Source organism: Amblyomma maculatum, chromosome 1, assembly GCF_055883805.1.
Source record: "Amblyomma maculatum isolate TAMU_Amacu chromosome 1, ASM5588380v1, whole genome shotgun sequence".
Classification (NCBI taxonomy): Eukaryota; Metazoa; Arthropoda; class Arachnida; order Ixodida; family Ixodidae; genus Amblyomma; species Amblyomma maculatum.
This window is the reverse complement of record NC_139344.1, coordinates 241,557,251-241,574,142: the sequence shown is the minus strand read 5'-3', so window position 1 is coordinate 241,574,142 and position 16,892 is coordinate 241,557,251. Positions and strand designations below refer to the sequence as shown.

Here is a 16,892-nt window from a genome sequence, read left to right as displayed (position 1 = left end):
ATTCGAACATTTGACCTCGAGAGCTATTATTCGAACTGAAGTGGAAGCACGAATTTTCATGTGGCACTTGATCTCAGTGCGTGGTTATGCATATGTTTGTTGTGAACATAAAATATGGAAAAAGAAGTAATTCTTTTTTACTATATATTTTGCGCTGCCGGATTTACAAGCAATGATATATCCAGCAGCCAAATGACCGTTTATATAGAACAATTTGTTCAAATTATTCCATGTTGGTCTCTAACAAATCCAGTGCGTAAGATATGCATCAGAGTGAATCGCCGAACTTTCATCCTCTGATGTGCTCTTTATTCGCTTCGCCGATAACGAGACTGCCATAGGGCTGCGCTGTAAACTAAACTCGATAAAATATTTTATTTATGTGCTCAATTAGTAGAGATGGCTTACCTGCTTATAGTGCAATAATCAGCGAAAATTGATGGCCATTAGCAACCAAACTGGAAAGAGGGTTGAATCCGTGCCGCGGAGGGCGTGGCGTCGCTAGGAGAATCGACGGCGACGATGCGCCGGCCGACAGCTGCCAGTCGATGACCAGACGCATAGCATGCTTGGTTTGTAAAGGTGACCACTGCTCAAGTGCTGCTGATACTTTACGTCGCAGTCGACAAGAAAGAAGTGAAAGCGATTAAATTGATTTACGTTGCACTCTCTCCAGGCGTTTTAATTGAGCAGTAGCCCATCCATGTTTGGTGTCAGTGCTGCGTTTTCATTTTTAGTATCAACCAAGCAGCTCAATTAGACCACTATAATTGTGCTTGAGGGAGTATATTTGACAAACACTAAGTGACGAAGATATATCAAATTTTCTTTATTAAAAATAGTAGTTGGCAGGGCCCTTACCTGCAGGTATACTTAAAGCCTGATAGCATCTGGTTTAAGCACCCTTCCATATATATTTCATGGAAATCAGGTTAAGCCTAGCTGAGTCCACTTAGAAAGGTACCCTCTCGCAAAACATGGCTTGCCAGTGCGAAAGCACGAAGGTGCTGTATAGAAACTAGCAGATGTCGTCCTTGCATGATGGAAACTGGCAGCTTGAAATATGAAATCTATATGTGCCAGGAGGAATTCTATGTAATATTAAGCATTGCAATACTTTGCTTGAAAGCATATGCTTTTTTTTTTTTGCTCATTAGTTTCATTCACAGTGAACATATGAGGTGTCTACTCGGAGACATTTACTCTATTTTCCTTTTCCAAAAGCTTGCTTCGTCCCTGACAGACTACTGCCAAATTTTTCAGTTTTAAGCTAAGAAAATTTCTCACTGCAAAATTGGAAAGTGTGCCAAGTAATTAAGTAAGGCAACAATGCTATGCTTCAGAATACTCAGGCTACTGGAGGCATTAAGCTGAAAGTTTCATCATTAAAATCTTGTCAAACATAAGGATCCGAAACTGAATTGATAAACTAATGATGTTAATACTGCATTTATGGTTCCAAAAATGGCTGGGATCACACGTGTATGCTGATGGTACAGTGTAGCAACTTTTGTTGCTATACGTACCTTAATTACTATTTCTCAATTTTTGGAACGCTGTCATCTTGACAATGCTATTTTTTAACTGCCGATTTTACTTATAATTACTGTGCCTAAAGGTTAAAGGTGTGGGAAAGGTTATACCAGAAACTGAAATACACATAAATTGAGCAAATGCAACAAATATTTCGGGGGCACTTCAGCACCGCTGTTAAGGAAAACATGCCACAGCATTTACGACTCTTGTATCCTCATCCCTGTACATTTAGTTGGCTACTTGTTGACTCACCAATCTTAGTTTGCACTTTTATCACACATACCAATTTGTGAAATTATTAATTACCACATTATGTAAATGAACTCCCAACTCACACATCTGACGGGATTCTGAAAGGCAATGAGTTTTTCTCATGTCAAAGGAGCTGCTTGGGTAGGCAGCTGGACCATACCATGGTCCTCACATCACACAGACCAATCCATCCGGTCATACTATCTGCCACTCATCCTTGTCGCTCAAATTGCCGTTTTTGGTAAATATGGCCTTTTAATGCAGTCACATTAAATTAGGCGACGGCTTCAACTATTGTTACATGTAAAGAATTACTGCACACGCTTTTTATGCCCTTTTAGTATGCTGCCTCACCATCCCAGTAGCATAGAGGCACAGCAATAGTGTATTAAGCGGGCATCCAAGGTTAGAATCTCATTGCTACAAGCATGTCACCTCGCTATTGAACACAATTCACTTTGAAGGGCCAAGATTTCAATATTTTAGTAAAGTGATTAGCACTGCCAAATGTTTGAGCATTACATGAGGTGACAGTATAGGTGTAAGTAAGCATTGCAATTAAGAAAGTTGCTGCTCATCTGCAAAATACTGAATTAAACAAATCTTATGCAATTCAACAAACACCACCCACTTTGCCATTTTATCATCAGTCCCTGTCTGCAGTTCGAAACATCTTCATTGGGCTTACCTCTAAAAATTGTCTACGAAATATATCTGTGAACTTTTCTTACTTCACTGGTTTTGCGGATTATTTCCCGTCTCAAAAGGAATAACAAATACATGTGGTTCTATGACACATACAGTAAATACTTACCTTACTAGGTAGGTTACAAAAAGAGAAGTAATGCAGAAGGTAGGCAGTCTAAACATAAATGAGTGTGTCAACATGGTGTTTTGGCACTGGAGTGTTTATTACTCCAATCATGTGCGTTAATAATGAATGAAAAGGCACATAAGTAGGAATACTTTATTTTGACACAGAAGCTATGGCCAACGTGTGTGTGTTGCCATTACGCTCGTAAGTGAAGTGCAGACTTGTGAGTACACTGTTGAGCCAGTAGCACAGGGAGCAGTCAACTTGGGCCAGGGAATGCCATGCTTTGAAAGGTGGGCAGCTGTTGTGATCTCTCGACTAGTATCAGTCACGTGCAGGATCGGCTGTCACGGGGAGAAAAAACAAAAGAATGCAAGCTCAGAACAATAACAAAACACCCAGAGAAACTCAGAGATGTACCAAATTTAAATAAAAAGATAGCAGGACTGCAGCTAATGCAGCAGCTCATATATTCTAATAGTGGATTTGCATATGGTCACTACACCCTCAAAAAGGAAAGAAGCACAAATGCTGAATTCATGACTCGTCAAAGGAACCAGACAAGAAGAAAAGTGTGCACCCTGTAGCATAGCTCAAGAATGAGAAAAGCCAAAACAGCGAAAAGGTTACCCTAAGTAAGGCCAGTACTAGTGCTCTCTGCATGCGTGTGACAATGTATCACTGCAGTGCATATGCACAGCAGAAATGGACACCATGGGTGGTAAAGAACTTTATCAACACTGGCCGCAGACATCAGAACAGACAGCTGATTGTGCTTTGGTATAACGCAAGCGTGCGGGCTTTGGTAGGTTGTGAAGCATATAAATAAACGTTGAGACATCTTGAAAACCATGTGTGCACATTTTCATTTGCTGCTGCATCCAAGAAGTTTCGCTTGCACTGTTCATTAGACGACATGCGTTGCTCTCGGATTGTAGCGTTTGTCGACTACACAGCATGATTCCAGAATTGCGACTGACTCAGCTGTGAACATTTCATTTTTCTAAACTTGCGAAATCCTTCCTATGGGCTGTGAAAAAGAATGAGGAACTGTTCCACCGAAATGTAGTCGCTCGCCCTCTATAATGCACATGATGGCAGCCATAAGTCATTTTGTGCCAAACAGTAATTTCCATACAAGTAACAAGAAGTTCTCAAACTATGTGACAGGACCATAGCTATTTACTTTGAGGGTGGCCACAGCAAACGGGCAACAACCACAAGATGGGCAAATCCCTCACCGAACTACAGGACCACGACAGTTGCTACAATGCTAGCATCATAAAACCTCTGGCTGTCTGATATATGGTCCTCATCACAAATACACCAGTTCATGTTGTTAAGGAGGCTGTCCATGAGCATCATACTTCTCAAAGCAGCTAAAAAATATTGCAAACAGAGACCAACACTTGATTTTAAGTGCAGTAGCAGCACTACTAACATTCAGTGTGTTAATGGAGTATAGACACCCTGAAACAGATGACAAAAATTCAATTATAAATTGTTTAGCGGTTGAAGATAAAAACCAGGTGATGATCTGTACAGAGTAATGTTTTGCATGTCATTAACAAGCAAAATGCGACCAAAATTAGGTGCATATGCTCCTGTAAGATGAAGTGCTGCACTGGCCTAGCCCAAGCAGTGAGAGTACCTCCAGTCAAAACGCTTTCAAGTGCCATCATCCATGAGATGGTTGCCCAATAGCAATCGGAATTTTCATAATGCAGCGTTCCTTATCTTCGGCCAGCATTTTTCACTCTTCCCAATGGATGCAACCCTCCCCAAAACTCCAAATTGAAGACATCAATTCAGTCATGCAGAATTGTCAATAATGACCTGAACCACAAACCAACTTGGAGAGGTGGAAGCAGGCTCGAGCACTTTGAAGCTATAAAACGGGAGTTTTGAAACATTCAAATTGTTTTGAAGCACGTTTCTAAAGTCAAAAGATTTTATTAGCTGAATTTTTTATACCTGACATACCAAAATAACCTATTTGATTTTTATTCAAAGATCAATGCATTGCTGAAAATGCAAGACTAACAGCCAAAACATGTATAGATGTTTAAAATAACACAAATGACCTTAGCAACAATTTGGAACAAACTAGTAGAAAATGCAATGCTTGTTTCTATACTTGATGCCCGAACGATAAGTTTGACTAAAAACATGACTCTTTTAGCTTGAGAAATGTGGACTATACCACTATGATGTGCTCAAGCACCACTAGACTAGTTCGGAGTTCACATCAATAAGCAGCACATTTCCACTCTTTATCTTGTGGATATAATTTTTTTTATCCATGCCTGTTCTGATAATATTGTAACGTAACGTTACAGAGAAGGCGCTCTGGCACTCTGGCACCGAAGAACACCAACAGCCAGTCAAGGCAGCACAAAAGCGCAGCACCGTATTGCTTCGTCGTCTTTTCCGAATCGCCCGTTCAAACCTTCGTCGTCTTTGAATGGCATGTGTCATTGCCCCCCTTCTTGGCAGCATCGCCTCGATGCTGCAAATGCTGCTTGATGCGATGAGCTGACAGATAGTATGCTAGGTTGGTATGGGATACCACAGCACAAAACGGGGCGCCATCAGTCTCAAGATTAGTCAGCGGGGCGATCGTAGTAGGGTTTCATCCGGACGACGTGCACAACATCAGTGAACTTGCGTCGTCTGCGGCTTGAGGGATCTTGGGTCGCGGATTCAACTTCATAAGTAACGTCGCTGAGGCGGCGGAGGACACGGTATGGGCCGAAGTACCGACGCAGCAATTTTTCAGAGAGCCCATGATGACGAACGGGCGTCCAAATCCAGACATAGTCTCCAGGCTCGTAGGCAGCGAAGCGCCGTCCCTTGTTGTAACGGTCAGCGTCTAGTTGCTGTTGTAGGTATATGCGCTGTCTTGCCAGCTGCCGCGCTTCTTCCGCACGCTGAGTAAAACTAGCAATGTCCAGGTCAAGCTCATGTTCGTCGTCGGTGTATACGGGCAGCATTGTATCCAGTGGAGTGGTCACTCGACGGCCGAAGACAAGCTCGAAGGGTGTGAGCCGCGTCGTTTCCTGAAGTGCCGTATTGTATGCGAACGTGGCATATGGGAGGATTTGATCCCAGGTCTTATGCTCTATATCCACGTACATAGACAGCATGTCGGCCAGAGTTCTGTTTAGCCGTTCCACCAAGCCATTAGTTTGCGGGTGGTATGCCGTGGCCCGTCTATGGCTAGTATGTGTAAGGTGCAGTATAGCCTTAGTCAGGCGGGCCGTAAAAGCTGCCCCGCGGTCGGTAATGATAACAGCCGGGGCGCCATGACGCAACACGATGTCGTGGACAAAAAACTCTGCTACTTCGGTGGCAGTTCCATTTGTGAGCGACGCGGTTTCAGCATATCGGGTCAAGTAGTCTGTCGCGACAACAATCCAACGCTTTCCATTAGTTGACTTCGGGAAAGGACCAAGGAGGTCCATTCCCACTTGTTGGAATGGAGTTTGCGGTGGAGCGATCGGCTGAAGAAATCCAGCTGGTTTCACGGGTGGAGTCTTTCGGCGTTGACAGTCATGGCAGGTTTTAACGTAGGATCGTACTGAAGGTAATAATTTCGGCCAATAGTATTTCTCCCGAATTCTTGCAAGCGTACGACTAACTCCCAAGTGGCCGGCGGACGGTTCGTCGTGACAAGCGCTCAAGATGTCAGGCCGTAGGTGCGTAGGTACTACGAGTAGAAATGTCTCTCTTGATCTTTCAAAATTGCGCTTGTAGAGAACTCCACTTCGTAGAGCGTATGACTGCAAGCCACGACGAAAAACAAGCGGTACTCTACCACCGCGTCCTTCCAGATAATCGATGAGCGGCGCGAGCTCCGGGTCCTTGCGTTGAAGGTCAGCCATATGAGATTGAGTAATGGCCCCAATAAAGGGAAACTCGTCGGCGTTTTCTACTGCGGTGGAGTCCAATGGCGCGCGTGACAAGCAATCCGCATCTTGGTGTTTATGTCCCGACTTATAGACAACAGTAACGTCATACTCTTGAAGACGGAGGCTCCAACGAGCTAAGCGTCCAGACGGGTCTTTAAGGCTTGCCAGCCAGCACAAGGAATGATGGTCGCTGACAATACGGAAGGGTCGTCCGTACAAATATGGTCGAAACTTGCTGATGGCCCAGATTACCGCAAGGCACTCCTTCTCCGTTGTCGAATAGTTCGCCTCTGATCGTGAGGGTGTTCGGCTCGCGTAGGCGATAACCCGTTCTACTCCGCCTTGCCACTGAATGAGTACCGCGCCAAGGCCAACGTTGCTGGCATCAGTATGTACGTCTGTTGCGGCGTCTTCATCGAAATGGGCGAGAATTGGGGGTTTGTGTAGGCGGCTTCTAAGCTCCTGGAAGGCTTGCTCTTGATCGTCTCCCCACAGGAAGGGTATGTCATCTCTGGTTAGTGCTGTCAGTGGTTCAGCTATCTTAGAAAAATCTTTGACGAAGCGTCGATAGTACGAACAAAGACCTAGAAATCGTCGAAGTGCCTTTTTGTCGGTGGGACGTGGAAAATTTGACACTGCGGTAGTCTTCTCGGGATCAGGGAGAACGCCCTGTGCACTGACAACATGGCTGAGGAAGCGTAGTTCTTTGAAAGCAAAGTGGCATTTCTCAGGCTTGATCGTTAGTTGCGCGCCTTTGAGTGCTTGAAGCACGATGCGCAACCTGTCCAAGTGTTGCTCGAAAGTAGGCGAGAAAATAACAACATCATCTAAGTACACCAAGCACGATTGCCACTTGAGACCTGATAAAACCGTGTCCATCATACGTTGGAACGTGGCCGGTGCAGAGCAAAGACCAAACGGAAGCACCTTAAACTCGTATAGGCCGTCGGGCGTCACAAATGCAGTCTTCTCTCTGTCTCTCTGATCCACTTCGATTTGCCAGTATCCGCTTTTGAGGTCTAATGAGGAGAAGTACCTGGCATCGCGTAGTCGGTCGAGGGCATCATCAATCCTGGGCAGCGGATAGACGTCCTTTTTGGTCACGTTATTTAACTTTCGGTAATCGACACAGAATCTCAAGGTGCCATCTTTCTTTTTGACAAGGACCACTGGCGACGCCCATGGGCTCGTCGAAGGCTGGATCACGTCGTCCGCAAGCATTTCATCCACTTGCGTTTTAATGGCGTCACGTTCCTTAGGAGAAACCCGGTACGGGCGCTGGCATACCGGTAACGTGGTCTCATTGGTGATGATGCGGTGCTTGGCGACAGGAGTACGACCGACCTTCGAGCCTGTGGCGAAGCAGTCTGCGAAATCGCTCAGAAGAGCCGAGAGAAGATTCCTTTGATCGGGCCTCAAGTCGGGGCTAATTTTAACGGTTTGCAGAGCATGACAAGGTGCGGCCTCTTCTTTAGGGTTCGTTCCGGCGGTGCATAAATGAGGTAAGGCAGTAACATCGTGAAGGACGGCAACAGCCGTGTCCTTGGCGAGATGCCGCATCTCCTTAGCAAAATTTGTCAGGAGGACAGTAGCACAACTGTTCTGGAGTTGTACGAGTCCTCGAGCAACGGCTAATTCCTTCTCGAGTAGTAGCGGAAGGTGCCCATCGGCGATGCCCTCGTAATCGTGGAACAAATCATGCTTTACAAGAACCAGCACACTAGAACGTGCCGGAACCCTCACGTCATCGTCGACTATACGCAAAACGTTCAGACCCGGATCTTCGTTTTCAATGCGCGCCACGGCTCGTTTCGTCGAAAAAGAAACACGCGCTTCTTTCAGGTCAATGACAGCGCCGTTGGTCTGCAGGAAGTCTAGACCAAGGATCAAGTCTTTCGAACACTCAGGAATCACGATAAATTCTCCGACATACACAAAACCACGGATGCCGACCCGCGCTGTGCACTTGCCTGCAGGTTCAATCAAGTGACTTCCCGCCGTACGAATTTTCGGGCCGGACCAATTTGTCAAAACTTTCTTCAATTCTCGGGCGAGACCACGGCTCATTACAGAATAATCGGCACCAGTGTCGAGTAACGCGGTGACATCCACTCCATCAATCGTTACACACAAATCGGAGGTAGTATGCCGGATGCTGTCGCTACCTGACACAAGTGAAATCTCGTCGGGTCGGCCTGACGATGACGGAGGATCTTCACATTTCCCGACATCAGCGACCCTGCCTCCGAAGGCCGCTGGTATTAGTTTTCCCGGCCAGGGCTGGGAGAGCGGCGTCGGGAAGAGTGGGGACTTGTCGAACGGTTGCTCGTCGGGGACGTAGTCCGACGCTCTTGGTAACCGGATGTGACGGGGTACTGTCGTGCTGCAAGGTCGCTTGCAATCTCAGTGGGCCGTTCTGCATTCCGAGGGTAGAGGCCCTCCGAGGCGAAACCCCGCATGTTGACGCGGCGGTACGGGCACGCCCGGTAAAGGTGACTGGCTTCACCGCAATGATAGCACAGGGGCCGACGATCCCGGGGCTGCCATACTTGACTTCTACGGGGTGGCTGGTAGATTGGCGGAGGGGAGTATCGAGGCTGCATGCGGCTCCATGCGAGGTGCTCCATGCGGGGACCCTGCGGCTCCATTGCTGGAGCTGTGGCGTTGATACTATGGTCTGGTGGGGGAGCCTTACTCAGGACGGACGCGTAGGTGGGCCTCGCGTCAAACGTCTGGTGAGGAACGCGCTGCTGGGGAACAACGTCAGCAACTTGCTGAGCTGCCATACGCACCTCGTCCCGGACGACTTCAGCCAATGAAGGAAAAGATGCTGTGCTGCAAGGCATCCGGAGCGCTTGCAGTTCCTCCCGCACGACCGAACGGATGAGATTGCGTAATGAGTCCATGTCACTGCCGACATGTACAGGGGGTGCGTCGGACCTAATGATATTCACGTCACGGTTGTACTGACGGGCTCGGTGTTGCAGCGTTGTCTCCATGGTCGCTGCCTCGCTGAGAAACTCCGCCACAGTGCGTGGTGGACTGCGCACCAGTCCCGCGAAAAGTTCTTGCTTAACGCCCCGCATCAGGTGACGCAGCTTCTTATCTTCTGACATTTGTGGGTCTGCACGGTTGAAAAGGCGTGTCATGTCCTCAAAGAACATACGCACGCTCTCGTTCTGGCGCTGAATGCGTGAATGTAGCGCAGCTTCTGCTCGCTCCCGGCGGTCGGCGCTAGGAAACGTGGCTTTGAAATCACGACAGAAGGCTGCCCAGGATGGGAAGGAAGCCTCATGGTTTTCAAACCATGTCCGTGCAGACTCTTCAAGAGCGAAGAACACGTTGTGGAGCTTACGCTCATCAGTCCACCCGTTGTAACGAGCAACTCGCTCGTAGTTCTCAAGCCAGTCCTCGGCGTCCTCGAACACGTCGCCATGAAAAGAGGGGGGTGTTCGCGGCTGATGACACAGAATGTGGGTGGGAAGCCTGCTCTCAGATGTCATTGCAGCAGGTTCTACGGCCGTCTGAGGGTGCGTCGTCCTGGTAGCGGCCGGAAGGGGTCCAAATTCAGGGGGCTCTCCACGTAGGCGGCGGCCGAGGCGTTGATGTACGGGGGTAAGCTCCGTATTGACAGGTTGATTATGCAGGACTGGATCGATACCTGGCTATTCCTCCACCAGATTTGTAACGTAACGTTACAGAGAAGGCACTCTGGCACTCTGGCACCGAAGAACACCAACAGCCAGTCAAGGCAGCACAAAAGCGCAGCACCGTATTGCTTCGTCGTCTTTTCCGAATCGCCCGTTCAAACCTTCGTCGTCTTTGAATGGCATGTGTCAATATTTCCAAGGCACTGATCAGTAATAACTTCAGTGAGGATAGACTGCACTTAAGGATAGCCCTTTCCTCCTCCAGATGCCCTACTCCACGGCTTTCTGTCAGTGGCTTCTCATGTTTTCGCATGAGTGGCACCGGAGCTTCCTTAATTTTAACATGTTAATGATGGGCCCTCCATGCCTGCCCAACACTTGTGACATTTCTAATGATTGACACCTTCATGGTGTCACACCCATAATACTGTATGTTTTTGTCTGACGTATGTTTGACAAGCTTATTATTAACAAAGAGGTTCAATGAAATAGATCTATGACTGCCAGAAACGAGGCTCATGCTGGTCTGGCTTATGGGATTTAATGTCCCAAAGCAACACAGGCTATGAGAGGCTCATGTTCTTCTATTTAGCAGAAAAGGAAAAAATTGAGGAAAGCATATAATTAACTAATAAAAACAAAATCTGCATTGGTGATGAATGGCAATTAGCAGTGTATCTACTCTCAAATGAGAAATAACTCATTGCAAACTAGGAAAACAAAACAAAAACAAGGAACATGCCACTGTTGAGGTCCGAGACCTCCACATTATGCATCCCATGCTTTACAAACTAGCTACAATAATGGCTGTGCAATCTTTTACTTTCAAGCTATTTATGTTGCATGTATCCCAACATAGACAGCGTTCATCAGTGCTAAACTAAACCACAGCAGCAGACGTGGGAATGCCCTGTAAATACAGCAACAAGGTTAACGACTGGGCGAGTTGGTAATCATTCATTTTAAACCAGCCAAAAGACGAGACACAGAAGCTAGCCTCATCTCGTTCGCTTCTATTCTCTGTCTCGTCTTTTGGCTGGTTTAAAATGAAATACAGCAAGTGCCAAGTAGAACATGATGTGGAGCGTGGTGTCTGAAGGGTTGTGTATGAACGAGCCGCGCCGGCGCGGCACGCCACTGCTTGTAGTGTGCCCAACCTCCGACAGGCAGTGAGACCCACGGATTCGGGCAGTACGGCCAGTGTGACTCTTTCGTCTTCCCATGATAACTCTAGACTTAGAAATTAGCTGAAAACGAATGCATTAGTTTAGGCCGTTTACAGTCTCCAAACACACCACGAAATATGTCAGCTGTATTGCATTTCGCTTCTGCTTAAAGGGGGACATGGCTCTTAAAATTATTTTCCAATTTTTGACCAAATTTGATAAAACCTGGCATTCTGATTCAGTTTCTTGCACTGATTTCAAACATGCAACCATTTTTCCAACTGGCCAATTAGTTCAAGAGATAATGAAATTAATTGTTCATAATTTGCAGAAACAATAAAAAAATAACAGCACTACAAAAAAATTCACATGGACACTTTGCTAGGTACTAGAAAGCATAATGAATACAATGTTAGGAGCATTTCTTTTTTTTTTTAAACAAATATTAGCGATGTTATAGCAGTTCAAAGTTTTCAATTTTGCTCTAAACCAGACAGGAAGGCACTCACATTTGGCGCAGTGAATTTTAAACTGCTATAACATCGCTAATATTTGTTATACAAAAGTGCACGTAACATTGTATTTGTTATGCTTTCTAGTACCTAGCAAAGTGTTCACGTGAATTTTTTGCAGTGCGGTTATTTTTTCATTGTTCCCGCAAATTATGAACAATTTCATTTTATCTTCTGAACTAATTGGCCAATTGGAAACATAATTATATATTTGAAATCAGTGCAAGAAACTAAATCAGAATACCAGGTTTTATCAAATTTGTTGAAAAACGTAGGAAAGATAGCTTTAAGAGCCATGTCCCCTGTTAAGGATGGCGACAACGAGACAAACGCGAGAGCTGCCGCTTTCAACTATTGTGACAAGAATTCCCCACCGGAAAGGAACGCGGGGTATTTGGCCAGACGGCGACAGCAGCCCAAGTCGGGCAATCGGGAAATAAAAAGGTTCAAGTGAATCTCGGCGTCTTCCCGCCTGGGTCAGTACCCTCAAGCCGGCCACGCGGTCATCCCCTTCGTCTGGCCGACAGCGCGCAACGGCCCTTGCGACGCAGACGGTGTGGCCCAGACCAAGTCCTCGCTAGCCATCTACACTACGCTTCTCCAATTCGTCTTGCCGACAGCGCGCAGTGGCGCGTTCGACATGGGAGTGCCCCCGACAATGGGACGCAGACAGACGCCGATCGACGCAGGTGTGTGCCAGACTGTTGAGACGCCGGCAGTCAGTGAGCTCCTCGTGTGCTGCCCTTTACACTGCCACAGCGGCTTCTTTCTTCCCCACCAAGTCTAAACTTTCGAGGGGGCCCCGAAAAAAGGAAAAAGAGAGAGAGAGAGAAAGTAATCGGATTTCTTGTGAGGAGGCTTTAATATTTAGACACCGCGTGCAGCAAAATATAACATTAAAATCTCGAGGAAACGCAAGGTAGCCAATTGCATGTGTATGTAGTCTTCACGCCATGCCAAAACAGCCGTTAGTTAAGTGTAGGTATCACCTCCGTCAAAGAAAGAGAAAACCAATACTCTTCCCAATTTAATGTATCTGAACTGGAGGCGACGGTGGTAGAAGAAAGACAAGAAGCTCAGGCGGCGTGCCCGCCCTGTGGTGTGCGAGAGGCGCTGTTATATCATAGCTATATTTATCGCACCGCCGCCAGGGCCGGCATGTGTTCTGGCTGCAATGCTCTTCGCTGATTCTGCATGTAGAAGGTCCCCCCCCCCCCCCCCCCCCGCCTCCAATTTCCCCTTTCGAGAAAGATGGCGCCGTTGCGGCAGCAAGACTGTATCTGTGGCTGAGGCGTCCCGAGTGTTGAACAGCAACCTTGGAAAAGGCCAAACCTCATAAAGCGTTCACACGTTGGCCCTTCCCAGTGGCTTGTATGAGGTTTCCAGTTCCTAGTCTCCAGTGGTATACAAAACTGACCATACGCGGAAGCACCTTATCGCAGACCAGACTGTCTGTGCTCGCTGATAGCTTAAACAGCCTCATCCAGCGTTACTCTAATTTATTAGGCGAATGCCACGCTGCACCACACTAGAGTAACCCGCACATGGCATTTTAAGCTTTAAAACATGCAAGAGCGGTGTCTGACTGCTGCTCTTCAGTCACAGAGGGGAGTAATTTAATATATTCGTTTGAATCGTTCAATGGGCCCGCGCACGTCTAATTGCTTACGACATTAATTGACTCATTTAAACATTGCTCATTCAAGATTTATCTTATTTCAACATCAAGGAGATTTCTAAACTCTATCAAGCCTTTGCGGCTATTTCTGTTATGAGACGTTCCAATCAACAGCTAAAAATGAAAACCATACCCACGTTTGGTTTTGAATATTCTCACAACGAAAAAAAAAAAAAAAAAAAAGTGTACATGACATCAAAAAGCTATGTCTGGAGTAATGGTCCCCAACCGGCTCAAGGTATGAGGATGCTGTAGCACAGGCGTTCGGATCACTTCGGCAACATGGGGTTCTTCAATGAAACTGTCATCTATAGCATATGCCTGCCATGCTTTCAGCCCCGACCGAAATGCTGTCTCCCAATTAGGATCAGACTAGGGTATCCCAGCCCAGTACTCGAGAGCTTTAATGACTAAGCCACCGCGGTGCCGTAATAAGTAAATAAATAAGCTATGAAGACTAAACCTTTTTCTCGGAGCGTACCAGTTATTTCATCCGTTTCGTTGCTGCGACGCCGCGGATTTTTACTCTGACAAAGTGACTATAAATCGGACATCGGCTTTCTGTGTACAAGCCCGAATCCGGCTCGGGCCCGCACGTTTAAGTCCACCCCGGGTCCAGCAAAAATGTTCACGAGTCGGCCCAGACGACCCGTGGGCTGAGCCGCAGCCGGCTTTTGGGCCGGCCCATGCCCACGCAGTGTCGTGTGAAGCACGTGCTACCTTCACCTGACACTTCTACACAAGGTTTGACGATCTTTTATTTTTTCGGTTCCTGGGGCTGCCTTTCAGTGGGTGGCTTTCTACTTTTTGAAGTCTGAAAGGTAGGCAAGGCCGGCAGAGAATATCGTGGGGACCGCTTCCTTTGCTAGCAACGAGCAACGCTTTGTAGCACATGCCCATTTAACTCTGTCATCCATGTTTTGGACACAAACCTGGGCTTCAAATGCCCCTCACAAACAGTGACTGTATAGCTCGGTCCTATCTTGGTATGCCGGCCGCTATAGCTGAAGCTGTTCGACATCTTTTCGCACCAAAAAAAGCTGACATTTTTCATTGCAGAATACGTAGTCTGTATCACAGTGGAGAACAATGCACGTTTTTTCCACATTACATTACAACTTAGAATATACCATGATCGAAGAAAGGCGTAGAGCGGGGGCGTCAGCGAAAGTTGAGAACTGACTGCCATTCCTTGCGGCAACCAGCGAACCCGCGGCCACCAACAGTCAACGCAGTCTCTCGGCAGCCTACAGAAATCAGCGCATCGGTATCGCCACTTACTGCTTGGTGTGGAGCAGCCCGCCCACGCATTTCTATTCTAACACCATGATGCGGAGGTTGTGTGTCCGGGCCGACCAGTGGCATATGGTAGTTTTTTGCTTGACAATTACCTCAAACAAACTCATTATGAAATCCATTGATAGCCACGTCATTATGGGCATAGAGCAGCGGTCTCAAACTCATATTGCTACGTGGGCCGCATTGACAAAGCCTTTTCTCTCATGATCCAGGAGCCAGAAAATAACAAAACAACAGAAAACAAAGTACAATAAATAACGATAAAATGAACAAAAAGAAGCAAAACTTCTTTTTTCCAGACCAAGCCCTTCCATTATTGCAAAAGAAAAGCAACGTGTGCTCCTTTCCGCTTGAATGCCCGACAAAAGCAGTTTCAGGATCACTCGGAGAGAGGTACTGAAATGACATACCTGTTAATAAATACCACACTTATAATCCTCAGCAAGAAAAAAAAAAGCACACTTGGAAATAAAAGAAAAGGCAGGATGTCTGGCTCCTTGCTTTTGAAGGCATAGTGATGTCAAATGAAAGTTCATGCAGATTAAGTGGTCAACGCCTTATTAAAAATGAATGCGTACTAACTGGGTACTAAGTCTGAGCTTATTTTAGTTTGAAATTAGGGCTGGTGGTAATGCTTTCAAAACGTTAGCTGAAAATTGAGCTGGGCAGACTGCATCACGCAGCTTCGCTGGCCGTGCTCCAAGACCCCTGGCATAAAAGGATCATCTCTGATGAGCGGAAAGAGACTGCACGGCGCTGCTGCGCCAGAAGATGCAGGAGATGACAAAGCAAGTGAGTGCGAGGGCGTGCTCACAATTCTTGCTGCTACAGTGAGCCTCATTTGCTAGGCTGCTTTGATTAATGTGAAGCAACCCTGCCACAATCGGCTGGTAGGCATATCGGTGCCCGGAGAAGCTGTCACTGTTTTTAGCTGCTCAACGGCCCTGATAGTAACCAAATAAATAAATAAATAAAGTTCTTGCAGCAACTTTGTCACACGCACAAAAAAGCGACACAACCAATCTGTGCAGGAATACCATTCGTTAAAGAATGGCAGCTTTGCTAGTTTCTCACAGCGAATTGAGAAGACAATATAGCGTGGTTTGATCTTCCATCTCGTGCAAACATTTGTTTGTTTTTGGAGCTAGTCTGGTTTTCTTAGTCTGAATCAACTGTTACATTGCACACTGTTTGCGATGCATTAATTGCAGCTGAGAAAGAAAGGCTGCGAACTACAAGCTGGACACCGCAACTGCAGGAAGCTGCAGGGATGCTTGCTTATTCGAATCCTTTATGCACTCTATGCAAACTGGTGACCTGTGCCATGTTCCCCATGTAAAAATTAAAACAAATGACCAGTCCCGGTGGCACAGCAATTGTTTTGCCTCCGCCTTTCATAGTCCCATTTGTCCAGCCTCAGCAACCAGCAAGCCCATGCTAGACTCCAAAACACATATCAGGAAGGTCCCTGCGTACAAATATTAGACGTCAGCTTATAAGCGATGTTTACACACACAAAAGAAATTAAGACAAGTACAAGGCGAAATCGCTTACCTCACCGTAATTAGAAAGTGGCCCTGCATACACTTGACAGTGCGCAGTCATAAAATGAGGTATGAAATCATTATTCTACACCGCGTCATTACAATGCGGGTCACACAAAGGGTCACGTCGCACAAATGGTTAGTACGTCGTGGTGCACCGAAACAAAAGCTTCCCACACAGGCCTGTGTGATCCTCACCTTTCCTGCTTCTACGCGTTGTTTTGTCATGTCCTAGTATCTCCTCAAGTCCCTCCATCAGCTCAAAGACGTTACAATCAATAAATATTCATCCAGACCGCTGAGGAAAGCTCACCCAAGTTTCCCGCCCTTTTTAGGCGCACGCAAGACTGGTAGTCAGGCGTGTTTTACATGACTGAGACTTTCGTGCGGTTGGCCTAATAAACGGTATTTAACCGCATGTTCATTGGTGTAGAACTACGTTGAGCTTTCGATTGAAACTTTCTATAATACACCTTTGGGCCGTTCGGGCCCACTGCCGGCCAAGCAGGCTCAATGGTCGTCAACAGAAC

The 16,892-nt window shown here is 46.6% G+C and overlaps 1 long non-coding RNA gene across 1 annotated transcript; it reads right to left on the bottom strand.

The window, feature by feature from the left end:
- Window positions 1-2,741: 2,741 nt before the first annotated feature.
- Window positions 2,742-14,896, bottom strand: LOC146206057 (uncharacterized). The gene is made up of 2 exons (XR_014704332.1): window positions 14,650-14,896; window positions 2,742-2,946 (listed from the first exon to the last, which is right to left on the bottom strand). It is a non-coding gene; the product is annotated as an uncharacterized LOC146206057 (long non-coding RNA).
- Window positions 14,897-16,892: the final 1,996 nt, after the last annotated feature.